Source organism: Durio zibethinus, chromosome 13, assembly GCF_047325235.1.
Source record: "Durio zibethinus cultivar Kanyao isolate XHJ-2024 chromosome 13, ASM4732523v1, whole genome shotgun sequence".
NCBI lineage: Eukaryota > Viridiplantae > Streptophyta > Magnoliopsida > Malvales > Malvaceae > Durio > Durio zibethinus.
The window spans coordinates 13,386,719-13,402,525 of record NC_143174.1 but is presented as its reverse complement, the minus strand read 5'-3'; the positions used below and the strand labels follow the sequence as shown (position 1 = coordinate 13,402,525).

General features: G+C 28.3%; 1 pseudogene; it reads left to right on the top strand.

Annotated features, from left to right (window-relative positions):
- LOC111304024 (1,4-alpha-glucan-branching enzyme 2-2, chloroplastic/amyloplastic-like) overlaps window positions 1–15,397 on the top strand; it is a 51,816-nt pseudogene extending 36,419 nt beyond the window's left edge.
- Window positions 15,398–15,807: the final 410 nt, after the last annotated feature.

Sequence of the window (15,807 nt, the reverse complement as noted above, 5' to 3'; positions counted from 1 at the left end):
TTACTTTGAACAAGCTTATATGAACAGATATAATTTTTTTATGAAAAAATGAAAAGCATATCAATTTGAGATACATTAATTTTCAAATAATCATAACTATTTGAGCTAGTTCAATAAACAAATTTAGTTTTTAAATCTCTTATTAATTTTTGAAATGTTAATAAATTAAGACTATTTTATTGTGAATAATTTTGTATGAATAGAAATAATTGTTTTACAACAAAATAAAATATGATAACGATTTGAAATAAATAATAGTTTAAATGAACATGACTGTTGAAACTTGTTCAACAAATAAATTTATTTTTTAAATCTCATACTTATTAATTTTTATAATATTAATAAATTAATATTATTTTATTTCGAATAAAATTATATGAATAGAAATAATTATTTTATGATAAAACAAAAGATCATAATGATTTGAAAAAAACAATTGTTTAAATAGTCATAATTATTTAAACTCACTTGGTAAACAGATTTATTTTTTAAAGTTTTTGCTTATTAATTTTTGAAATTTTAATAAATTAATATTATTTTATTCTAAATAAATTTTTATGAATAAAAAAAATTGGTTTATGACAAAACAAAAGGTCATAACGATTTGATATAAATAATTATTCAAATAGTTATAACTATTCGAACGTGTTTAAAAAGCATTTATTTTTTAAATTTTTACTTATTAAATTTTAAAATATTAATAAATATATTTTATTTTATTTAAAACAAGCTTGCATGAATAGAACCAATTATTTATGACAAAACAAAAGGTCATAATTTTTTGAAATTGATAATTACTTAGATAGTCATAACTATTTGAATATTTTCGATAAACAAATTTATTTTTTAAATCTCTTACTCATTAATTTTCTTAATATTAATAAATTAGCATTATTTTATTTCAAATATGCTTATATGAACTGAAATAATTGTTTTATTATAAAACAAAATGTCACAATGATTTGAAATAGATAATTATTCAAATAGTCATGAGAATTTGAACTAATCAGTAAACATATTTATTTCTTAAATCTTTTACTTATTATTTGTTGAAATATTAATAAATTAATATTATTTTAATCCGAATAAACTTGTATGAACAGAAATAATTGTTTTATGACAAAACAAAAAGTCATAATAATTTGAAATAAATAATTATTCAAATAGTCATAAAGATTTAAACTTGTTTAGTAAACAAATTTATTTTTTAAATCTTTTACCCATTAATTGTCTTAATATTAATAAATTTATATTATTTTATTCGAAATAAACTTTTATGAACAAAAAAATATATATTTTATGACAAAACAAAATATTATAATAATTTCAGGTATATAATTGTTGAAATAGTCATAATTATTTAAACTTATTTGGTAAATAAATTTATTTTTTAAATCTCGTATAATTAATTTTTAAAATATTAATAACTTAATATTATTTTATTTTGAATAATTTTATATGAACTGAAATAATTTTTTATGATAAAATAAAAAGTCATAACAATTTGAACTAGATATTTATTCAAATAGTCATGATTATTTAATTTAGTTCGTTAAACATATTTATTTTTTAAATTTTTTCCTTATTAATTGTCGAAATATTAAAAAATTAGTATTATTTTAATCCGAATAAGCTTGTATAAACATAAATTATTATTTTATAACAGAACAAAATCATAACAATTTAAAATAAATAATTGCTCAAATGGTCATAACTATTTGAATTAGTTTGATAAACATATTTATTTTTTAAATCTCTTATTAATTTTTGAAATATTAATATATTAGTTTTTTTTTTATTCCAAACAAACTTATATAAATAAAAATATTTGTTTTATGATAAAGCAAAAAGTCATAACGATTTTAAATAAATAATTATTCAAATAGTCATAATTATTTGAACTGGTTAAGTAAACAAAATTATTTTTTAAATCTCGTACATATTAATTTTTGAAATATTAATAAATTCATTTTATTTTATTTCGAATAAACTTGTCTGATAAAAACAATTGTTATATGACCAACCAAAAGGTAATAACAATTTGAAATAGATAATTGTTGAAATGACCATAATTATTTGAATTGATTTGGTAAATAGATTTACTTTTTAAATCACTTATTAATTTTTGAAATATTAATATATTAGTAATATTTTATTTTGAATAAGCTTGTATGAATTGAAAATATTGTTTTGCAACAAAACAAAATGTTATAATGATTTTCAATAGACAATTGTTTAAATAGTTGTTACTATTTGAATTTGTTCAATAAAAAAATTATTTTTTTAAACTCTTGCTTATTAATTTTTGAAATATTAAGAAATTAGTATATTTTATTTTGGATAAACTTTTATGAACTAAAATAATTGTTTTATAACAAAGCAAAAAGTCATAATAATTTTAAATAAATAATTGTTCAAATAGTCATAACTATTTGAACTTGTTAGGTAAACAGATTTATTTTTTCAAATCTTTTACTTATTAATTTTTCGAATGTTAATAAATTTGGATTTTTTTATTCCAAATTAGCTTGTAAGATATGAAACAAACATTTTATGACTAAACAAAATGTCAAAACAATTTAAAATAGATAACTATTCTAATAATTTTAACTATTTGAACTAGTTCAACAAACACGTTTATTTTTTAAATCTCTTATTAATTCTTAAAATATTATTAAAATATTAAAATATTATTAAATTAGTATTATTTTTAACCGAATAAGCTTCTATAGTCAAAAACAATTATTTTATGACAAAATAAAGATATTAATGATTTAAGATTAAAAATTGTTCAAACAGTCATAACTATTTGAATAGGTTCGGTAAACAGTTTTATTTTTAAATCTCTTACTTATTAATTTTTAAATATTAATAAATTAGTATTATTTTATTTTGAATGTGCTTGTATGGTTAAAAACAATTGGTTTATGACAAAACAAAAAGTCATAATAATTTGAAACAGATAATTATTCAAATAACCATAATTATTTTAACTGATTCGGTAAACAAATTTATTTTTTAAATTTCTTATTACTTATTATTTTAAAAAATATTAATAAATTAATATTATTTTATTCCATTTAAGCTTCTATTAACTGAAACAATTGTTTTATGATAAATTAAAAGATTATAATGATTTTAAATAAACAATTATTCAAAAAGTAACAACTATTTGAATTTGTTCGATAAATAAATTTATATTTTTAAATCTCTTTCTTATTAATTTTTTGAATGTTAATAAATTAGTATTAATTTATTCTAAATAAGTTTGTATAAATTGAAACAATTATTTTATGACTAAACAAAAGATCCGAACGATTTCAAATAAATAATTATTCTAATAATCTTAACCATTTGAATTGAATTCGATAAACTAATTTATTTTTTAAAACCTCTTACTTATTAATTTTTGAAATATTATTAAATTAATATTATTTTAATCAGAATAAGCTTGTACGAACAAAACAATTGTTTTACGTAAAAAAAATGTCATAACGATTTAAAATAAATAATTGTTCATATAATCTTAACTATTTAAACTGGCTCAGCAATTAGATTTATTTTTTAATTTTTTTGGTTATTAAGTTTCGAAATATTATTAAATTAGTATTATTTTATTCCAAATAAAATAGTATGAACAAAACCAATTGTTTGATGACAAAGTAAAAGGTCATAAAGATTTGAAATAGATAATTATTCAAATAGTCAAAACTATTTGAAAAGGTTTAGTAAACAGATTTTCTTTTTAAATTTTCTTAATATTGTTCATGGTGTCAAGATTATAGTTCTTCATCCTTGACAGATCAATTGGAAAGTCCTAGCACTATTTTAGATGATCCAGAGGTTTGTAATTTTTTGAGAATAATGCATGAGAATATTACACTTTTAGTTTTAGATTGAGTGCAATTGAGTTTTCATGAGTTTATATGTAGGAGTAAATCGAAAAATGAAATTTCAAGATGGAGTTGATGTCATTCAAGCTTATTGCTTCTCTAAAACAGTTTTAACTTGTTATTGAAGACTTGTGGTTCTAATTTTGAACTTTGACTCTTTTGGGAAAAAATTATTGTATACTACATAAAAGGCTGTGGAATAAGGTCAGGGAATGGTATGTTCTTGGTGTTTGTCTTTGAACTTCTGGCCATTAGCAGCTAATTTTGATGCTCATTTCAAGTTAGTGGTTCAAAATACAATATTAAACTATCATTTGTCTTGTCTCTTTATAATTTTGCTATAGTTAATTCATGATGTAGACAGTGAAAAAATGGAAGATGATGAAAAGGTTGAGGTTAAAGAAAAAGAATTTGTTCCATCTACACTTGCAAATAATGATGAAGAAGCTCATTCTGAGGAGCCATCTGTCCCTTTCCACAGGAGAGTATATACTGAGAAAAGTAAAGCAAAACTGAGATCCATTCCCTCTCCTGGTACAGGATAAAAAATATATGAAATAGATCTAACATTTTTGGGTTTCCGTGAACATATTGATTACTGGTAAGACAATCCTCTGTTGTTTGCTTGTATTTGTGACCTGTGATGATTTGGGTTCAAATATTGAGTATCCTCTAGACTTTATAAGATGGTTGTAGATTTTATTTCTCTAGTTTTTTGGAATTTTTTTGCTATTTTGTTTGTAGTTGCTTGTGCACTGTGTTTTTCTATGTGCACAGTGCCAAACTTGCTCATGGTCCTTGGATATCCATGTTGGTATCTGGATAGGAACTTAGTGAATAAATCTGCATTTGTATGTCTCCCTATTAGCAGTAAACATTTATTCTATGGTTTTGAGAAGTAATACTTGAAAAACCACTTATAGTTTGTTATGTTTAGTGTTTGTTTTCATTACTGCAAGGCCCTGTGTTGGTTTTCTATTTCTATTATTTAGTTGTTTAACTAGATTTTATTTGGTTGGACAAGTAACCAAGCAGCTTTACTTTTTTTTTTAAATTTCAGTAGCTTCGCTTTCCTTTTCATTTCCTAGAATCTATAATGGAATCATATGATTGATTTTTAAAGTGTATTATGGCTGGCCTAAATTGCTAAAAGTAATAAGCTGCTTATGGTCTTATGATTATATGTGAATCATATAAGTTTTTTATTTCAGTAGCTCCGCTTTCTTTTTCGTTTCCTAGAATTTGTAATTGAATCATATGATTGATTTTTAAAGTGCATTATGACTGGCTTAAATTGTAAAAAGCAATAAACTGCTTATGGTCTTATGATTATGTGTGAATTCGCATACGAGGGGGTTATTGCTACTTATGGTCTTATGATTATATATGTATTCAAATGCCAGGGGAATGAGTTATAGTTTGTGTTGGAAAAAGATACTAAAAGTGTAAAATTTTATGCTTTCGATTAACTTATTGTTTAGGTGTCATTTGACTTGCCAGCTTTAATTTCGATGGTCAATATGTTTTCATTATCACTACATTGGCTCTTTGGTGCTAAATATCTTGTATTATTTGCTTTTCATCTTTTATTGAGGCAGTGTTCTTATTTTATTCTTGTCTAATTTTTTATTTTTATTTGTATTTCATTTTCACTTTACTATTTTATATCCAAAATACCTTGTATATTTTATCCAATTACAGGTATACAATATATAAGAGAATATTATAGGAAATTGACAAGTATGAAGGTGGTTTGGAGGCATTTTCTCGTGGCTATGAGAAGCTTGGCTTCACACGCAGGTTACCATTCTTCCAAATATCTAATTGTTAGCATGGGCTTATTTTTCATAGCTGTAATATTGCATATTAATTGTAGCTCCCATGGTTGCATGTCATTACTTTTTACGCTAAATCTAATTTGTTTTGATTTATTACTCTTTCTGGTTCAAATGAGCAATTTTCAATTAAATGAAATTAGTGTTGGAATATTCTTGTGATTGATTTGTGTGGGAATAGTGGACATGACTTTCCAGATCTTTTACTTTTATATGTTTAAAATTTAGGCAGATTGATCTAAGAAAGAAATTAGTTCCTTGATGCTCAATAAAGTGTGGAGCAAGTATTTAGTTCTTTGGTGCAAGCAAAAATTGAGAATTTTATTAAAGCCCTTAGAATTAGTCCTTTCTCTATTATTTCACTTTTATATGTTTATTTTATTTATTTTTTTATTTGTGAATATCCTCTCTATGTTTCCTTTATCATTTCTTTGTATTACATTGCTTAATAGCTATCTTGTTAACTTTAATTTTTAGTAAAAATGTTATTCTCCATTCATATTTTATTTTTTTCGGTCTTAGAAGTTGTTTTATGATAAGTTGATATTGCTCTTTTTTATTATAATCTCATCTGGCTTTAAGTGAGATAGGAATAAGTTACAGGGAATAGTCCCCAGGAGTTAGGGTTTGTTATGCATCATTTTTACATTTTGAGATTTTAACCATTAATCTTACTAACTTCTATGCAATAAAAAAAGTCTTATTAACTTCTAGGTGTTCTGTTTTCTCTTTAATTTTTGTGATTATTTTACTGCATTTTCTTTTTCAGTTAGCAGCATTAATTAGAGATTTTAACAATTGGAACCCTAATGCAGATATTATGTTTGAGATTTTAACAATTAATCTTACTAACCTCTATGCAATCAAAAAAAGTCTTATTAACTTCTAGGTGTTCTGTTTTCTCTTCAATTTTTGTGATTATTTTACTGCATTTTCTTTTTCAGCCAGTAGCACTAATTGGAGATTTTAACAATTGGAACCCTAATGCAGATATTATGAGCCGAGTATGTTATGCTTCTGTAATAATAAATGCCACATGTGCATTGAAATGATATTTTCCATGTCCGTAAGAACTGACCTTCCATTGATGGGTTACTTGACATTAAGTGTAGTGAAGTTCATAATAATTGAGCAATACTTTAGTAGGTACACCTTCAAGTGATTTTCTTTGATTGCTTTTTGAATCTTCTCCTCCTATACATGACATACATAAATCAATCCTAAGATGGAGTTGGTGCTGTCAAAATATCAGTAACTCCACACTTTGTTTCTGAGGCAACCTTCTTACAATTTTATATCTATTGATTAACTACACATCATTTGTGTTGCTTTTAATGAGCTACTGTTTCCCATGCTTTTCTCTTTGATTTTGACCTATGTGCTCTAAGATATATGCCTTAAGAAACTGTAATATTTGCAATATCATCTGTTCATAAGTCAATGCTTATATCTTCTCTAAATGCACATGCTGAAAGAAGTTAAAAGTTATTTAAGCTTAGTTTGTCAAAACATTTAGCTTAATGTTAAATCTGAATGTAAACATGGATCTTTTTATATTTATGTGAGCATGAATATTCTTCTTAATGGACCAAAGATTAGGTGTATAGTCTGGTGCAGTTGGTATTCTTAATAGCTCTAAATAGAAAATTTAAAAAGATAAACCTTGTCAAAGTTTTTATAATTAAGAGCAAAAGTCACCTTGCTTATGTAACAATTAATTGTATCAACAAATTCATATATTTAATGCCATGCAATCTCAAGTATAAAAGGGAAGGTGACTATGTTCTAAGTGTTTAGAAAGCTGTGTTGATTTACATTGGCAGTGATCTATTGTTATTTCTATATTTAAATAACATCTAGTGTTTAATTCTACAAATATTAATTGTTTTTTAATAGAATGAGTTTGGTGTCTAGGAAATCTTTTTGTCTAATAATGCTGATGGTTCATCACCAATTCCCCATGGTTCTCAAGTGAAGGTAAATTACCTGTAGATGAGTATAAGTTTGCCTCTTGAAAGTTATTGTGCTAACATTCAAATGCTACTTGTTTATTATTTTCTTTTTCCACTTTTTAAGTCAGAGTAAAAAGAAACTATAAAAACTTGCAACTCTTTCCTTGTAGATCAACAATGTATTTAACCTTTTGATCATGACCTGTGGACTAGGAACCTTTTAAATATGATGCTTTTTTTTTTACACTGATCCTATTGTATGTGTATATGGTTTGAATAAATCATTGGTTAATACTACAACCTTCATAATAATTAATTACTAGAATTCATGACATAAAGGCATTGAAGTATTTAATGGGGTGGTCTCCAAGTCAAACAAAATTATTCAAGGTAGCTGAGTTCGAATCAAACTAACTCCTGCCCTAAAAAGAAGGGAGAAAGAAAGAAAAGAAGAAGATGAAAAAAAAAATATTTTTCTGGTGGACTGTTATGATCATGTCAATTATCATTCATCCAAACCTCTTTTTCCATGTGTCCATTTTAACTTTTTGACCATATAATTATAGATTTGTATGAAAATACCATTTGGGATTAAGAACTCCATTCCTGCTTGGATTAAGTTCTCTGTTCAAGCACCAGTGAAATCCCATACAACAGAATATACTATGATCCGCCAGAAAAGGTATAGGTAGTGGCTATTTAATCTTTTAGTTTTGTTCGAAAGATTAGATAACTTATTCTTTTCAAACTATAAGCTGCTAAAATATTTGGAGCTTCGGGAAAATCAGAAATACCAACTAATGTTTATGATCATTTTAAAATGACTGCACGTGTCTGAAGATATGTAGACAAAGGCATGCATGCATGCCTGCACACAAATATGATTAAATGATTGTATAAACAAATAATGAATTTCTTATTCATCTTAGAGTAGGTTGTTTTGATGAACGTCTTCCTTTATAACGTTAATATTAAGATCAATGCCCTTAAAGGTTTTTAAGAAAACAATTTTGATTGGTTCTTTTTCATATATGAAGTCAGTTTCTAAATTGTTTTCTCGCTTGTTCAAGTTTAATCACTGCACAACACAGTGAACTTAGTTTAGTCTATAATATATGTCTTATCTTAAATTTTTATACTCTCTAACCTGACTAATGATTTTTATACTGTAATAGGAAAAGTAGGTATTCAGACACCCCTAGCCATAAAGACCAAAAGCACTTAGAGTCTATGAATCATATGTTGGAATGAGTAGCATGGTATGTGTCATCCTTTCCCTTGCATGTAGCAAATTGTTATTCAACTCTTCTATCTCTGTGCTGAATTGCATTTCCTTGATTTATTTAATCTTAAAAGAGGAAACCTTAAGTTTGATAAAAAGCTTCATTAAATGCTATAATATGTGGGATCGTATTTTTTATGCTATTTCTTTCAACCCTTCTTATGAAGTGTTCCTGCAAAGTTTTGAGACTGAAAAGTAAAGTAGGAGGTTTTATAAGACAATACATTTTACAGGAAAAACTATCTTAGTATTGTATTTAAACTATCAATTTTACCTCTCCCCCCCAAAAAAAAAGGAAGATAGAAAGATATTTTGACTTAGATTGAACATCTTAAAGAGCATCAAACAATATAGCTATCTAGAAAGGCTTGTAAATTTTGAAACAAAACTCTCCTGCATTGGTAGGGTAGCTTCTCTTAAAGAGAAAATCTGTCAAATTAAGCTAGCAAAAAGCCACGTATGTTTATATGGCCTACTTTTTGTGTTCTTTGGTTAAAAGAAGTCCTTCCATTTGGATTATACTAAATAATGAGTATTACTTTAGTTAATGGTAATGCAAATGCTAAACAACTAGTGACTTAGATCTCTATTAACTGCTTTGTGTATAGAAATATCTTAAATAGTAGTTTCAAATAAATAACATAGAAGTTGGTTTGATTGTATTTCATTATAATTCTTCACCCATTTCTAAGACCCATTAAGAAGCCTAAATTTGCAATTAAACCAAAATTTATCTCTAGTTTTCATCATACTGTCATTCAAAGAAAATTTGTCCCACAAACACCTTCAATCTTTATCTTCCATGCTACATTTTGGTATGGTTAATCCATTTCCTAGTTTTCTTAATATTATCAACTTTGTGTTGCAGGAGCCAATAATTAACACATATGCCAACTTTAGAGATGACGTGCTTCCCCGTATTAAAAGACTTGGATATAATGCTGTTCAAATCATGGCTATTCAACAGCACTCGTATTATGTTAGCTTTGGGTATCTCCATCAAAATATCAGCTCATCTTTATTTGTTGCTGTTTATGTTTGTTAACTTGCACTAAAATGCTATGTTTTGGATGTAAACAGAAATATTTCTTCAGAATTTAGTTTTGGTTATGGAAACTAAACTCTTCTACTTTTAACAAGTTGCATTTAATATGTTGCAGGTATCATGTGACAAACTTCTTTGCACCAAGCAGCCATTTAAAACCCCTGATGATCTTAAGTCACTGATAGATAGGGCTCACGAGGTTGGGTCTACTTGTTCTTATGGATATTGTACACCGGTAATAATTGCACTTGCAGGAGAATATCATTTCTAGAAACACACCCTTCAGCTTTATTTGCTATTACAGTTTTTGTGCAAACAGTTTTTCCCAGCTTTTTCGTACTAAAAATGAAAATATAAACTCTTTGTCTTCTTCTTTTCCTGCTTAGACTGTATGGTCATTCTTCCAGTAGAATTGATGCAAATATGGCCATGAGAATTTAGGTTGTTATTGGTCCTTACTCTTACTATGTTTTTTCTAGTTGCTTTTGGCTTCCTAAAAGGTTTCTAAAGAACAAACCTAAAAGGGAGAAAGCAAAGTCATAATTGTTTGAAAATATATATGACTAAATGTAATAGAATTTGCAGTATAATTGTTCTATTAAAAGAGAAATCATAGTATTTTGATCTACAAGAGATTAAATTTTTTATTTTTAATTCTTTTAAAGTATTATTATCTTTTCTACCCAAATGTACTTTCTGCTTCTGGAAGCAAAAAGCTAGTAGCAAAATCAACTACCAAATGGAATCTTATTGTATTGTTTACAATGAAAGTTTTATCTTTTGGTGTCATTAATGTTAAATTCTTTTCTAAACTGTAGCAAATTTTTATTCAAGTATTTGCTCTATTGCTTTGAGTAAGTAATCTTTTGCTATAAGTCTCAGATAATTTTTATTCTTTAGTTAAATTAAGTTATTAATTAATTTTCTCATCCATTTTTGTATCTGATTGATGTTTGACGAATACAGCCACGTATCTAATAATGTGTTAGATGGATTGAACATGTTTGATGGAATCGATGCTCATTACTTCCACTCGGTGTCAAAGGGTCACCACTGGATGTGGGATTCTCGCCTTTTTAATTATGGAAGCTGAAAAGTATGTACTTCTACTGAAACTTCTCTTAAACAATAGCTTGTTGAAAGATTTTGGCTTCCTTCCATCCTATTGTGTGTAAATATTAATTTTTACTTGTTGCTTTAGGTACTAAGGTTTCTTTTTTTAAATGCAAGATGGTGGCTGGAAGAATACAAGTTTGATGGGTTTAGATTTGATGGTGTGACTTCAATGATGTACACCTATCATGGGTTGCAGGTAATATCTGAGTGAGTTTGTAGATTTTCTATTTTGCTTGGTGTTATATAATAAGCTACTTGCATGTTCAGATGTTAATTATCAAAGTTTTGACTTTATGTTATATATAGAAGTAGAACTGATGTAACATTTGGTTCTTGTTAAGTGGTGAAGCATCCTTTCTCTACATTTGTTTCTTAACTAAATTCTTTTGAGGATTAAAAGGTGTCAGTGTCATTGCATCTTTACAATGTATTATCCCGACTTAACCTTTGTTTTCTTGAACTTGCTGTAGGTAGCATTTACTGGAAACTACAATGAGTACTTCGGATATGTAACTGATGTAGATGCTGTTGTCTATCTGATGCTAGTTAATCATATGATTCATAGGCTATATCCTGAGGTTGTCACCATTGGTGAAGATGTATGTTCTATAACTCTTCTTTGAGTCACATTGAGCATCCTTGGACTTATAATCATTTATCTGTTTCAGAGTTATGATGTTCGCTTTAAGTCCCCTGTCTCTTCTACAGTGACATTTGTTGCACTGGGTTGTGTAAATGGAATGGGGTTTCAATACTTTTTTACATGATCCATGAGGATGCTAAGTATAGAAATGGTTTTGAAAAAGTTTGCACACATGTACATGTCTATGCATAAGCCTACCAAACATTTTGTGTATTGTACATGTTTTTCTAATTCTCTACTGCTTCATCACTTCTCTTCATGCATCAATTGAATTCATCTGCCATGAATAAGTAGGTTACCTTGCTAGTAGTTAAGTGTTTTGATATTGTAGAATGAACTAAAGAATTGTTAAAAATGCTTGCTGCAAATTGAACTAATTTTTATTCTAGACCAAGAGTTACGGAAACATAGCAACTAAAGATGCCAAAAATGAAAATTCCAAAAAAACTTGAAGGGAACAAACAAGAATCTTTAGAAATTTTAAAATATCCTTGCTTTTCACATATTACATCTTTTGTGCAAATAATTCACCTAAAGAGCTACTAGCATAATAAAACGTAATTTATGTTTTACCTTTAGAAATATTAGCATAGTAAGGAACATTTAATTGATAAAATGTTTTTATTGGAGTGATTTAGTTGCAGATTTTCATAAATTATTAGCAAAAATAACATTCTTTAAGTTCTGTGAATATTGAAAAGGAATTAGTTGAAGGTAGACTTCCACCATCTTAAATTGTCATCTGTCATAATAATCAATCAAATAATTAGTAAAACAAATAAAGGATAATACTAAGAGGAATGTAATTGAGATGAGTAATTCTTTTGGGAAAATGTCAATATTCTTTATCTTTGTTATGCTAATTGTGCAATTGTGTATGCTACAGGTGAGTGGAATGCCTACATTTTGCCTTCCTGTCCAAGATGGTGGTGTCGGATTTGATTACCTACTGCACATGGCCATTGCTGATAAATGGATTGAGCTTCTTAAGTGAGTAACTATCCAATTTAAAACTTTTTACCATGTGATGACCTGGAATCCACTATCTTGTGATATGTATTTGATGTTAAACTATGTGTACTTTTTGCGTTGTTATGTCATATGGGAAGAGGGATGGAGACTGGAAAATGGGCGACATTTTTCACACACTTACCAACAGGAGGTGGTTGGTGACAAAATAATAGCATTCTGGTTGATGGATAAGGTTAAATATGTTCTTACTTGTATTCATGCTTATGAGTATTACGCACTTGGAAAGCTAACTGGATATAGGAAATGATTTTACTTAACAATCTTTTCTTTCCTTGGCCTCAAGGTTTTAGAAATCTGCAATTATATTGCATTTTGCAAAGTTAAATACAAACGAAAAAAAGTTACCCTGGTTTTCATTTAAATAGAGAAATTGTGTATAACCAGCCTGATTCAGCTTTATAATTAATAATATAATTAGCTTCAATTGCTTTTTGCGGGATATGTATGACTTTATGGCTCTAGATAGACCAACTACTTCGCTTATAGATTGTGGGATAGCATTACACAAAATGATTAGGCTTATTACCATGGGATTAGGTAGAGAAGGATATTTGAATTTCATGGGAAATGAATTTGGTCATCCTGGTAAAGATCAACTGGTTGCAACTCTTCCTGATGTCTCTTCATTCTTTATCATCAAATTGTACAATTTGACGATTCTTGATGCTGTGTTATAATTTCTCCATTATTCTTTTCTTCAGAGTGGATAGATTTTCCAATGGGTGACCAGCGTCTTCCTAATGGCACAGTAATTCCGGGAATAATTTCAGTTATGATAAATGTCGGCATAGATTTGATCTTGTAAGTTTCTCTTCATTTCATATTTGCTTCTGTTACAATTTATTACAAAGTTTGATAGTAATGTGATTTTACTTTCATCTGGCTACTAGCAGTGTTGTCTGCATTTGTATTTTACAATCAACAATCAACTATATAACAGTATTATTGATCCTTACGGTTGCTATGCATGAATGTCTCCACATTGTATGTGTGTGAGCGTTCACATGTGCTGCAATACACTGTTATATTTTGTTATATGCACACAGGGGGATGCAGACTATCTGAGGTATCGTGGGATGCATGAATTTGATCAGGCAATGCAGCATCTAGAAGCAAAGTATGACGTAACTATTGATGGTGCTTGTTGTTTTGTTGTTTTATATTTTCTGATGAATGGGATTGCTTAACCATACATTTTATTGCTTATGTTATTTATTTTTCTATCTAGTGATTAATCACAGTCAATTGGATGCGAAATTTTAAAATAAAGGAATGATAAACAAAGAAAATCAATGAACATTAAGCAGAATAGAAGAGAGGAAGTGAAAATTAAGAGAGTAATAAGCAAATAGAGATAGTCATCGGTGATCACTTTCAGTTGTCACTTTAATTAGCAAAATGTCTATTGTAATCTTCTTGAAGTCATTGCTTGAAGTTTTTGACAAAATTTATCATTAAATGATTTCATTTAAATCATTTCATGATCATGGATCTTTAAAACCTTCAGGCTCACCATACATGCCTGCGGGCGTGACTCTGATTTTAGTAGATTCTTTCTCTTCACATAAAAGACAGAAGAGAAGCATTATTAGTTCACAGGATTACTCAATTTTTAAACAATTTCTTTCCCTTAATTTCATAATCCCTAGAAAACAAAGTTTTACCTTTTATTTTGAACTAGTATTCTGTGTTATGGTCTTCTGTGATTATGAATTATCGCCTGTTCATGCTATGAGATTTATCCAAATCAAACAGTGTTGTCTGGGTAGCCAAGAAGCTTTACTTTCCACTAAAAATGATGCGCGGTTGATTGTTTATTCAGTTCATGACTTCTGAGCACCAATATATATCACGGAAGGATGAAGGAGATAGGATGATTGTCTTTGAAAGAGGCAACCTGGTTTTTGTGTTCAACTTTCACTGGCATAACAGCTATTTTGACTACCGAGTGGGCTGCTTAAAGCCAGGAAAGTACAAGGTATAACATCTTTTGGTTCATACAAGATGAAAGAATTTGCATGCCAAAAATTCCTTATGCCTTTTGTTATCCCACCTTGCCCACTTAGTTATTCGTATCCACAAATCATTCATTTTTTATATTGTTATTGATTCTTCAAATATTGTTTCAACAAAGTTCATGCTGTTTGTCACGAGATGATTAACATTTTTATTTTGTTCCTTTTCCCAGATTGTATTGGATTCAGATGATCCATTATTTGGAGACTTCAATGGACTTAACCATAATGCTGAGTACTTCAGCACTGTAAGTAAATTCTCTGAAGATTTATTGCTGAATTCTGTATGCCCTTTCGACATTCAATCAAGGGTTCTCCAACTTATAACCTAATGGGGGCTTCTGCAGGAAGGATGGTATGATGACCGGCCTCGTTCCTTCTTAATGTATGCACCAAGTGGAACAGCAGTGGTCTATGACCGGCCTCGTTCCTTCTTGGTGTATGCACCAGGTAGAACAGCAGTGGTCTATGCGCTAGTAAAAGATGAACCAAATGCAGTTGGCAAATCATTACCCGTGGAAATTTGTGTAACTGTTGAAGAAGTAGCAGAACCTGTGAAAGAATCAGAACATTTAGACCGCTAAACTTTTCTCTATCATGGAGTCTCCTGATAATGGAGTGGCTTAAAGAAAATGTCTTCTCGAGGAGTTGTCGCACAAACCTCAACGATTCCTCTTGCTCTATCCATATTTCTACACAAAGGGACGCCAAATTTCACCATCACAAGCTCATTCTTCCTCCAAGCCAACCTTATCTTATCAACAACAGCCTGAGTTACAACCGCTTTCATCACCGTAACCCATTTCCTCATCCTAATAGCCTTCCTTCTCAATCTCTCAAGCAAATCTTTATCAAGACTAATTTCAGCCTGAGTCAAAACTTTCTCCTTTTTCATCTTCCTAAACATAAACCAAGGCATTTTCGTATCATATTTCTTCGCTTCTCCATCTCTTCCAATCTCCTCCAACCACCTTTCCAGCTCGAATTCTTCAGA